General features: G+C 46.5%; 1 protein-coding gene across 1 annotated transcript in view; it reads right to left on the minus strand.

Moving 5' to 3' along the window:
- Positions 1 to 2,950, minus strand: part of ARID3A (AT-rich interaction domain 3A) — a 70,580-nt gene extending 67,630 nt beyond the window's left edge. Inside the window, exon 1 of the mRNA XM_080988970.1 lies at positions 2,817 to 2,950. The gene's annotated coding sequence lies outside the window, so the exon portion shown is untranslated. The remainder of the gene's footprint in view (positions 1 to 2,816) is intronic.
- Positions 2,951 to 10,509: the final 7,559 nt, after the last annotated feature.

Below are 10,509 nucleotides of genomic sequence, written 5' to 3' on the forward strand. Positions count from 1 at the left end.
GGGATGCGGGTGGCGCTGTGGGTTAAACCACAGAGCCTAGGACTTGCCGATCAGAAGGTCAGCGGTTCGAATCCCTGCGACGGGGTGAGCTCCCGTTGTTCGGTCCCTGCTCCTGCCAACCTAGCAGTTCGAAAGCACGCCAGCGCAAGTAGATAAATAGGTACCACTCCGGCGGGAAGGGAAACGGCATTTCCGTGCGCTGCTCTGGTTCGCCAGAAGCGGCTTAGTCCTGTTGGCCACATGACCCGGTAGCTGTACGCCGGCTCCCTCGGCCAGTAAAGCGAGATGAGCGCCGCAACCCCAGAGTCAGCCACAACTGGACCTAATGGTCAGGGGTCCCTTTACCTTTAATATGTAGATAAGAGACTGTGCTCCCCATGGTCACAGAGATATCTGCTAGATGGCAACAGGGGACTCTGTTTATTCTACGCTGTGGCGAGCCACACAGCACCCCCGGATTATCTCAAAGTTTCCTGCCTCAGAAGGACATTGGAAGAGCCTAGCTCAGGGGTCAGCAAACTTTTTCAGCAGCGGGCCGGTCCACTGTCCCTCAGACCTTGTGGGGGGCCGGACTAGATTTGGGGGAGGTGAACGAATTCCTATGCCCCACAAATAACCCAGAGGCACATTCGAAATAAAAGCACACATTCTACTCACGTAAAAACACCAGGCAGGCCCCACAAATAACCCAGAGGTGCATTTGAAATAAAAGGGCACATTCTACTCATGTAAAAACACGCTGGCTCCCGGACCGTCCGCGGGCCGGATTTAGAAGGCGATTGGGCCGGATCCGGTCCCCGGGCCTTAGTCTGCCTACCCATGGTGTAGCTGTTGGACCACCAATTCCAGCATTTTGCTCTCAAGTGGCGAAAACCCCGTGACCGATTCCCAGCAGCTGACATTCAGAGGCATTTATTGCGCCGGACAGGAGCGAGAACAGAAGTCACCATTAATAGCTTTATCCTGCACGGTTGGTGTATGAAACCCATTTAGAGGGGCCAGAATCGTTGTTTAAGTCTCTCCAACACACACACAACAACAACAACGGCCAGCTGACTCCTTGGCTGAACCACTTTTAACTCCAAAAACGTCCCACCCCAAGAAATAGGTGATAATCAAACGGGAAGGAGAGGTTCCCTGCTGTCTCTCTGCATGATTCACAGAGCCAAAGGACCTCCCCACCCCCAAGAAATAGGTGAGGATAATCAAAGGGAAAGGTGAGGCTCCCTGTCGCCCCTCTGAATGATTCACAGAGCCAAAGGACGTGGGCTTCTGGCCTTGAGGGCAAGCAGACCTCCCCAGCTCAAGCCACAGCTGCTCCTCGCCTCCTCCAAGAAGGAATCGCCTCCTTCCAAGGAGTCGTCGCCCCCCTGAGAACAGAGACTCACGCAGGAGAATGCCCCAACTTTTTACATATTAAAAAAATAAATAAAACCACTGCTTTTGGGATCTGCCCGCTTCTCTGCTGTTTAAAAAAAAACCGAGGGTGCCCACATGGTGCTAACCACCGACTTCCTGCCTTGGCAAGTTTGGGCTGGGTGTCCTTTGAGGAAACTTTTCAACTCTAGGATATTCTAGGAGATAAAGATCATTTCAGAGAAGAAAAGAGAGGGAGCGGCTGATCGGTTTTGAAAATAAAGAGTTGGTTAAAGCTGAGAAGGCTGTGGTGGTTTGTGTTGCTGTTTTAAAAATAAAGAGAGTCATGCTCTTATCAGAGAGGGGTGTGTGAATCAGCCACGGAGGCCTTTAGAATAATCCAGTATGTACATTTAATTTCCCCCTCACCCAAGAGTTTAAAATAGCTTGTGTGTGGAGAGAGAGAGACCACTATAAAAAAAAAAAAACATTAACAGAGGAAGGTTACAGACCTGTACATATATATATATATATAATTTGCACGTATGCAAACCTTTTGCAAATAGATCTTTAAAAAAACACACATAGTCAGCCGCACATTTTCTGCAAATTATCCCCCATGGCCATTGCAAAGCTAATAATAGTAATAGCAGCATATCGGGCCTAAAAACTGCATAGGAAAGGAAACGGGGTGCGCTGTCTAAAATAATTGTGCCCAGAAGGGGGTGGGGTGGACAGGAGAGGTTTAGGAGTGAGTGTGTGTGAGTGTGTGTGTGTGTGTGTGTGTGTGACGCCTCCCTTCCCCCAGCTTAATCACATCAGATAAATTTGATGTGAAATGTGCTTTTCTTAAAAAACAAAACCAAAAAGCCAGCCACAGGGACAGTCTTAAGGAACAATATTTTGGGGGCGTAGCTCCATTAGAGCTTCCACACTCAAAGTCGCTTCCAAGCAAACCTACACTTTCAATTTTTAAAAATTATATATATATACAAACAAACCAATTTAGTATTTTAAAATATCGACCCTGCTCGCACGATCTTGGCCGATCTTTTAATGCTCGCTCGCGCCCCGTTCCTCAGAACCTCCTGGAGAGCAGCCCCACTTTAGTAAAAAGCCTAACTTCGGCGGGTCTACTCTTGTGTAGGATTCAGCTCCGCGATCACTGCGCGCTTGCAACTTAAGCTTGGCAAATATGTATCCAGAGACACGGACACGTTTTTTTGGGCTTCGTTTAGGAAGTTATTAGCCAACAAGCTAAGAAACATTTTAACTTGGGTAAATAAACATCCGAACCCATTGCGAGAAAGTATCGCTTTTTTGGAAAAATATAAATAGATAAATGTTGGCACGACTTGGCTTTGGAGGAGGAGGGGGGGGCTGGGGGGGGAAAGGAAAACACCCCCCCCAATTCGCAAATTCTTATTTAGCAAGTTGCAAAAGAAAAGAGGGTCCCTTACCCTGCAAAGGCAGCGGCTGGAGCGGCTTCATTTTTCTCCCTTTCTCTTTTCCTTCCAAAGGCTAAAATAATAAAATTACGCACGCCCTCCGCCCCAAGCAGGTGATCCAAGAAAAGGGAGGAAAAAAACCACCTATCCAAGAGACCGGTCCTTATTGATCCGTCGCCGTTTGCCCTTGCCCTGCGCGCTCGCGCAAGCTGCGCCTCCCTTGTTTTATTTCAGCGCAGCCAGCCTCCTTTATCGCGCTCCCATCTGCAAGTTTCCTTTTACAGCCATGGCGGCGGCTGGCTGGTTCCTTGTGCCACCACCTCCTCCTCTTCTTGCTGGGTCGCAGGGTGCCTAAGGCGTGCTCAGCAGCGCAGGAGAGACAAATCATAGGATGACAAAATAGAAATCAGATGCAAATTCCTAACCTCTGAATCAGGGCCCGAACACCGGAGAGGGGTTGGGTCCCGGGGCTCCAGGGGACGTCGCGCAATTCCGCTCCTCGCGCAAGAGAAAAGGGTTTTGCAGTTTCATTTCCCGCGCACAAGTTTCTAGTCCTCACGGTGAAGCTGCTTTCGGGCGGCGGGAATGCGCTTAAAAGTAGCAAACGCGCGCAGGCTGGGAGCTACAGGTCCCAGCACCCTTAGCAAACTACAGTTCCCAGCCCCCTTGGCACGCTGAGGCTTCCAGCGCCCAGGAGAAACTTCAGTTCCCGGCGCCCTTAACAAACTGCAGTTCTGGGAACGCTTAAGCTACAGTTCCCAGAGCCCAGAAGAAACGGCAATTCCTGGCGCCCTGAACAAACCGCAGTTCTCAGAATGCTTAAACTACAGTTCCCAGAGCCCTGATGGAACTGCAGTTCCTAGCACCCTTAACAATCTATAGTTCCCAGCTCTCTTGACATGCCCTGGTTTCCAGAACCCTTAACCACAGTCCTCAGCCCCCTGAAGCAGCTCCCAGCACCCTTAAACTATAGTTCCCAGGTTGGTTGAGGGCGCCTTAAATGTGCGGTGAGGCTAGCGGCGTTGCAAAGCCAGGCTCACGCAGATCCCAAATTAAGGGCAGCTTTAAGCAGGAAGGTGGAGAGGCAGTGCGGCCTGGTGGTTAGACTGCCAGACTGGGACCTGGGTTCAAATTCCCCGCTGGGCTATGAAGCTCAGCGGGTGACTTTGGGGTCCCTGCTCTGCTTGCAGCCAGCAGGGCCAATGGTTAGGGGGTGATTATTCATCCGTAGTTGTATTCATTCAACTTGTTTTTATTATTGCTTGTTAGTCGCCCTGAGCCCGGCCTTGGCTGGGGAGGGCGGGGTATAAATAAAAATTATTATTATTATCATTATTATTATGACAATGGTCCCATGTTGTGTTGTACTGTTGTACAATGTTGTGTTGTTGCGTTGTACTGTTTTATTGTTGTTAGCCGCCCTGAGCCCGGCTTCGGCTGGGGAGGGCGGGATATAAATAAAATTTATTATTATTATTATTATTATTATTATTATTATTTTTCCTCCAGACGGCCTACGTGGTCGTTTTAATTTCCCCGTGGGTGCGTTTCAGGGCTGAGCAGGGAGCAGCGGAAGGGCAAGGATTCGAAAGCTTCAGTCCCAGTCCAGTGCTCTAACCACTAGACCACACTGCCGCCCCCCCAATTGGAGTCCAAAAACAGCCACAGATGTCCCATATTCTCTAAGTCTCTGAGATTGCCAACTGTCCCCTTTCTCTCCCTTGTGCAAAATAAAAAAGGGGGGGGAAGACCATGAAAAAATGTGACATTTTTGGTTCTTTGCAGACACTCCCTAGAAGTCCTGGCAAAGTCAGTTCCGCTTCTCTCTCTCTCTCTCTCTCTCTCTCTCTCTCTCTCTCTCTCTCTCTCTCTCTCTTCATTTAAAGGAACCGCATCCCTTTTTCCACCCAACTTCCGCCCCCTCCCGCAGCTTCAACATTTCCATTAATACCTAACTAACCAACCCCATAATTGGAACTGGATTAAGTAGATAGGTTTGTTTTTATATCGTGAAAATAGACGGGAGGAAAAGTGAATTGTGCAAAGGATAGGTTGGCCAAGATCAAAGGAAACAAAGATTATTATTTGGGTTCTTTAAAATAAAACAAAAAATGACACCCCCCCCCATGGATTTCAGAACAAATATGTCTTTTTTTACAAATTACCCAAACATTATAATGCAAGGAGTTGTAGTGACAATGCAGGGAAATCCTACTCAGAGTAAACCTATTGGAATGAATGGATCTGAATTAGTTGTGTCCTTTGATTTCCTGGAGAATTCCTAGTTAGGGGGAGGGATTGGTTTGTTTCGGCTCTTGCTTTTATTAAGTATTTTGTATTGTTGTTACCCACATCAAAATCCAATACACAAGTTTTTCCCCTTCCTAGAATTTTCTTCTCTTTTCCACCCTTAGCTGCAACTTATCTTCCCTCTTTTATATCATAACGCTAATGCTCTATTAGAGTTAATAGAGGGGGGAACCCAGCTGGATGGGAGGGGTATAAATAATAAATTAATAATAATAATAATAATAATAATAATAATAATAGTGTTTTTATCTTGTATAAAGGGTAAAACTCCTGCCAACCTAGCAGTTCGAAAGCATGTCAAAGTGCAAGTAGATAAATAGGTACCACTCCAGCGGGAAGGGAAACGGCGTTTCCGTGCACTGCTCTGGTTCGCCAGAAGCGGCTTAGTCCTGCTGGCCACATGACCTGGAAAAACTGCGGACAAACGCCGGCTCCCTCGGCCAGTAAAGCGAGATGAGCGCTGCAACCCCAGAGTCGTCCCTGACCATATAACACCAGTCCTGAAAGACCTATACTGGCTCCCAGGACGTTTCCGAGCACAATTCAAAGTGTTGGTGCTGACCTTGAAAGCCCTAAATGGCCCTGTATCCCTGAAGGAGCGTCCCCACCCCCATCGTCCAGCCTGGACACTGAGGTCCAGCTCTGAGGGCCTTCTGGCGGTTCCCTCCCTGCGAGAAGCCAAGTTACAGGGAACCAGGCAGAGGGCCTTCTCGGTGGTGGCGCCCGCCCTGTGGAACGCCCTCCTACCAGATGTCAAAGAGAAAAACAACTACCAGACTTTTAGAAGACATCTGAAGACAGCCCTGTTTAGGGAAGCTTTTAATGTTTGATGCTTTACTGTATTTTAATCTTTTGTTGGAAGCCACCCAGAGTGGCTGGGGAAGTGGGGTATAAATAATAAATTATTATTATTATTATTAATTATTATTATTATTATTATTATTATTATATTTTCCAAGGCGCTCATTACATGCAACCTCTCCGCTTAGTTTATCCTCACAGCAACCCTGTGAGGTATGCCTGGCCTGGAAAGATTGTACGTTGCACACACACACCCGTGGTTTCATGGCAGATTGGAGATTTGAACCCAGATCTTATCATCAGACATTTAACAACTGGTGCCAAACTCATGCTGTGCCAAGAGAGAGCCCTTCAGGGCTTATAGAAATCCTACCGACAGGAAGGGAAGTTGGCACAGGAAAGGGAATGAAGGGATATATAAAAAAAATCATTAAGTAAACAAGAAATACTGGTTTCTTTCTTTCTTCTTTCGCAGTAAAAAAAAACGATAACAACCGCCCAAAGCTCTGCAAAACTCCATTGCAAAGTACTTTAGATTTTGAAAGGCCCTTTTGATTAATCTAGGCAGGTGTGTGTAACAAGACAAGAATACAATATCTCTACTCAGACCAGGTCCCTCCACAGTTTTATTTTTTATTTATTTATTTTTTGAAAAGTTTTTATTGTTAAAATAATTCAGCATTAATGCACACATATTGCGAATATACAAACATACATTTCATACAATCCTTAAAAATGTTCAAACATACCTACACTCAATCCCACAGATAATTCCTTTTCCCATCACCATCCACCACCCCTCACCCCACCTTTGTGTTAGACTTCCAATCTACTCAACTGCAATTTCTTTCCAGTTCTATTACTTTCTTTCACACACCTTTAACCTAATTTCATGCTTCTTTTTCTATTACACATTGTTATCCATCTTATTTAGTATTCCAGTATTTAAAACGGATCTTGTTTATTCTAATAGGAGTTCTGATTTTTCAATATGGTTTTGCAAGTATCCTTTAGACACCTTCCAGTCCCTGTCTATCTTCTCTTTTGAGATCCTTTCAATTTCTCCCATTGTTTTGGGTATATTGTAGTACTCCAATAATTTGGCAAGCCACTCTATTTTTGTCGGTATAATACCAGTTTTCCAATTTTTCGCAACCAAGAATCCAATATCTCTACTCAGACCAGGTCTCTCCACAGTTTTCGGTTTAGGAATAAGTTTTTAATTCAGCAACTTCTCTTTCCAGTCTATTTCTGAAATTCTTTTGTAATAAGACAGCTGCTTTGAGATCCCTGTATTGAAGTCCGTTTCAGGGGCCTAATCCAGCCCGCTGGTCGGTTTAACGCAGCCCTTGCGGCAGTTGTTTATCTCCTGAGACCTCAACAACTTTAAACCTCAAAAAAGCTCAACAGCTTTGGTTGGCCACCATGCATGTTGACTTCATCAAATCTGGCCCTGTTCGAAAAAAGTTTGGGAACCCCTGGAACCAATATTTATTGTTATTGTTATTATGATACCACACACCTCTGGAATCCGAACCCATGTATTTTACTTTTTAAACCCTTAAAAACCACCTTAACCCTGGGCAGGTTTGCTCGGAACAGCAGTCTTGCTAAGTTCAGCGGGACTTACTCGGGAGCAAGCGTGCGTTTGGTGCGCAACCTAAAATGCACCCAAGGTTCATTAAGCAAATGGTGATGATTAGAAAGAAGGTCCTTTAATCCTTTAGCAAACTTTTTCAGCAGGGGGCCGGTCCACTGTCCCTCAGACCTTGTTGGGGGCCGGACAATATTTTGGGGGGAAAATAGTGAATGGATTCGTACGCCCCACAAATAACCCAGAGATGCATTTTAAATAAAAGGACACAATTCTACTCATGTAAAAACATGCTGATTCCCGGACCGTCTGTGGGCCAGATTTAGAAGGTGATTGGGCCGGATCTGGCCCCCGGGCCTTAGTTTGCCTACCCATGCTTTAATGGGTGTTGTTGTTGTTGTTTAGTTGTGTCCGCCTCTTCGTGACCCCCTGGACCAGAGCACGCCAGGCCCTCCTGTCTTCCACTGCCTCCCGCAGTTTGGTCAAACTCATGCTGGTAGCTTCGAGAACACTGTCCCACCATCTCGTCCTCTGTCGTCCCCTTCTCCTTGTGCCCTCCATCTTTCCCAGCATCAGGGTTTTTTCCAGGGAGTCTTCTCTTCTCCTGAGGTGGCCAAAGTCTTGGAGCCTCAGCTTCAGGATCTGTCCTTCCAGTGAGCACTCAGGGCTGATTCCTTCAGAATGGAGAGGTTGGATCTTCTTGCAGTCCATGGGACTCTCAAGAGTCTCCTCCAGCACCAGAATTCAAAAGCATCCATTCTTCGGCGATCAGCCTTCTTTATGGTCCAGCTCTCACTTCCATACATCACTACGGGGAAAACCATAGCTTGAACTATACGGACCTTTGTTGGCAAGGTGATGTCTCTGCTTTAATGGGTAGCAACCCTCAACGCCTACAGGACAAATATCGGGTCCTTTCTGAGAAATATTGGGTCCATTCTCTCACTTCTGACCCTTCTTGATTCCCTCATATCGGGGGTTGGACTAGATGACCCATGAGGTCCCTTACAATTCTACAATTATCTTGTCTACAATCCCGACAGGTTATACCAATAATACCAGCTGATAAACTGCATTTCCCCAGTTAATGTATTTTTTTTAATAGGAAAGGTGTGCTGGTTTGTTTTTGGCTATTTGGAGATTTTTGTTTGGAAATCCTGACATCCAGTGGATGACGATTGCATGACAGCTGAAGTTACACTCACACCATAACACTTAAAAGCCATATGGTACCTTTGCCTGTTTCCCCCAAAGGATTCTGGGAGCTGTAGTTTTTTAGCGGTGGTGCTGAGAGCACTTTGTTGTTGTTTAGTCGTTTAGTGGTGTCTGCCTCTTCGTGACCCCCTGGACCAGAGCACGCCAGGCCCTCCTGTCTTCCTCTGCCTCCCGCAGTTTGGTCAAACTCATGTTCGTAGCTTCGAGAACACTGTCCCACCATCTCGTCCTCTGTCGTCCCCTTCTCCTTGTGACCTCCATCTTCCCCAATATCAGGGTCTTTTCCAGGGAGTCTTCTCTTCTCATGAGGTGGCCAAAGTCTTGGAGCCTCAGCTTCACGATCTGTCCTTCCAGTGAGCACTCAGGGCTGATTTCCTTCAGAATGGAGAGGTTGGATCTTCTTGCAGTCCATGGGACTCTCAAGAGTCTCCTCCAGCACCAGAATTCAAAAGCATCCATTCTTCGGCGATCAGCCTTCTTTATGGTCCAGCTCTTTGAGAGCACTTTGGAGATCCTTATTCTCCACCCAGACCAACCCTTCCCAGACTTCCCTGAGAGGTTTTGGACATCTGTTTCGAGAGGCAATGGAGTACACCTCCGTGGGTGAAATCAAACATTTTCAGCAGGCACTGAAAAGAAAACAAAGGGGGGGGGGAATAGATAGCTTAGGTCTGGAAGTTTGACATTTGTATCATATCTCAGGCCCGTAAATGAAGGTTACCAGACGTCCCCGTTTCCCGGGGACAGTCCCCAGATTTACAAATCAGCCCCCTGAGAAAATCCATCCATTCCGACTGAAGTTGAAAAGTGTTCCCGGATTCACTGGTAAAAAATCTGGTAACCTTCCCGTAAATTTACATTTATTATCTCAGGCCCTTTATTTTAGAGTAGAGTATATCGATTTTAATTGTCGATGGTTAGATGCGTTTTTGTAAACATGGGATGTAAATCTCTCAAAGCAATCAGTCAATATAATTGTCAAAAGTTATATTTTAGAAAGAAAATATGTGTGTCTTTTAAAAAATAAATAAATTAATAAAGCATTGTGTTCAAGGGGCAGGCAGTTCCAAAGTTGTCACAGTAACTATCGTGCAAATTTTGTTTTTTGTTGGTATAAATAAGGAAGCATTAGTTTTGCAATCTGCATTGATCCCAATACAGTGTATCGTTGTTGCTCATAAAGCACAGCCTTAAGGCATCCCCAGCCTGCTGCCCTCCAGATGTTTTGGGACTACAACTCCCATGATCCCTAGCTAACAGGACCAGTGGTCAGGGATGATGGGAATTGTAGTCCAAAACATCTGGAGGGCCGCAGGTTGGGGATGCCTGCTTTATAGGGTATTGCAGGGGTCGTCTGAGCAGTTCTCAACCTGTGGGTTCCCAGATGTTGTTGGACTACAACTCCCATCATCCCTGAGCTCTGGCCTTGCTAGCTAGGGTTGATGGGAGTTGTAGTTCAACAACATCTGGGGACCCACAGGTGGAGAAAGGCTAGCGGCCTGTGCTTAAGGCTAGTTTGCATTTCAGCAATTCTGTCCCAACCGAGACACTGTAGCCTCCCTTTTCCTTTGTTTTCTCCTTTCATGTTGTTGTTGTTGTTTAGTCATTTAGTGGTGTCCGCCACTTCGTGACCCCCTGGACCAGAGCAAGCCAGGCACTCCTGTCTTCCACTGCCTCCTGCAGTTTGGTCAAACTCATGCTGGTAGCTTCGAGAACACTGTCCCACCATCTCGTCCTCTGTCATCCCCTTCTCCTTGCGCCCTCCATCTTTCCCAACATCAGGGT

This window comes from Podarcis pityusensis (genome assembly GCF_964106645.2).
Source record: "Podarcis pityusensis genome assembly, chromosome: 18".
Classification (NCBI taxonomy): Eukaryota; Metazoa; Chordata; class Lepidosauria; order Squamata; family Lacertidae; genus Podarcis; species Podarcis pityusensis.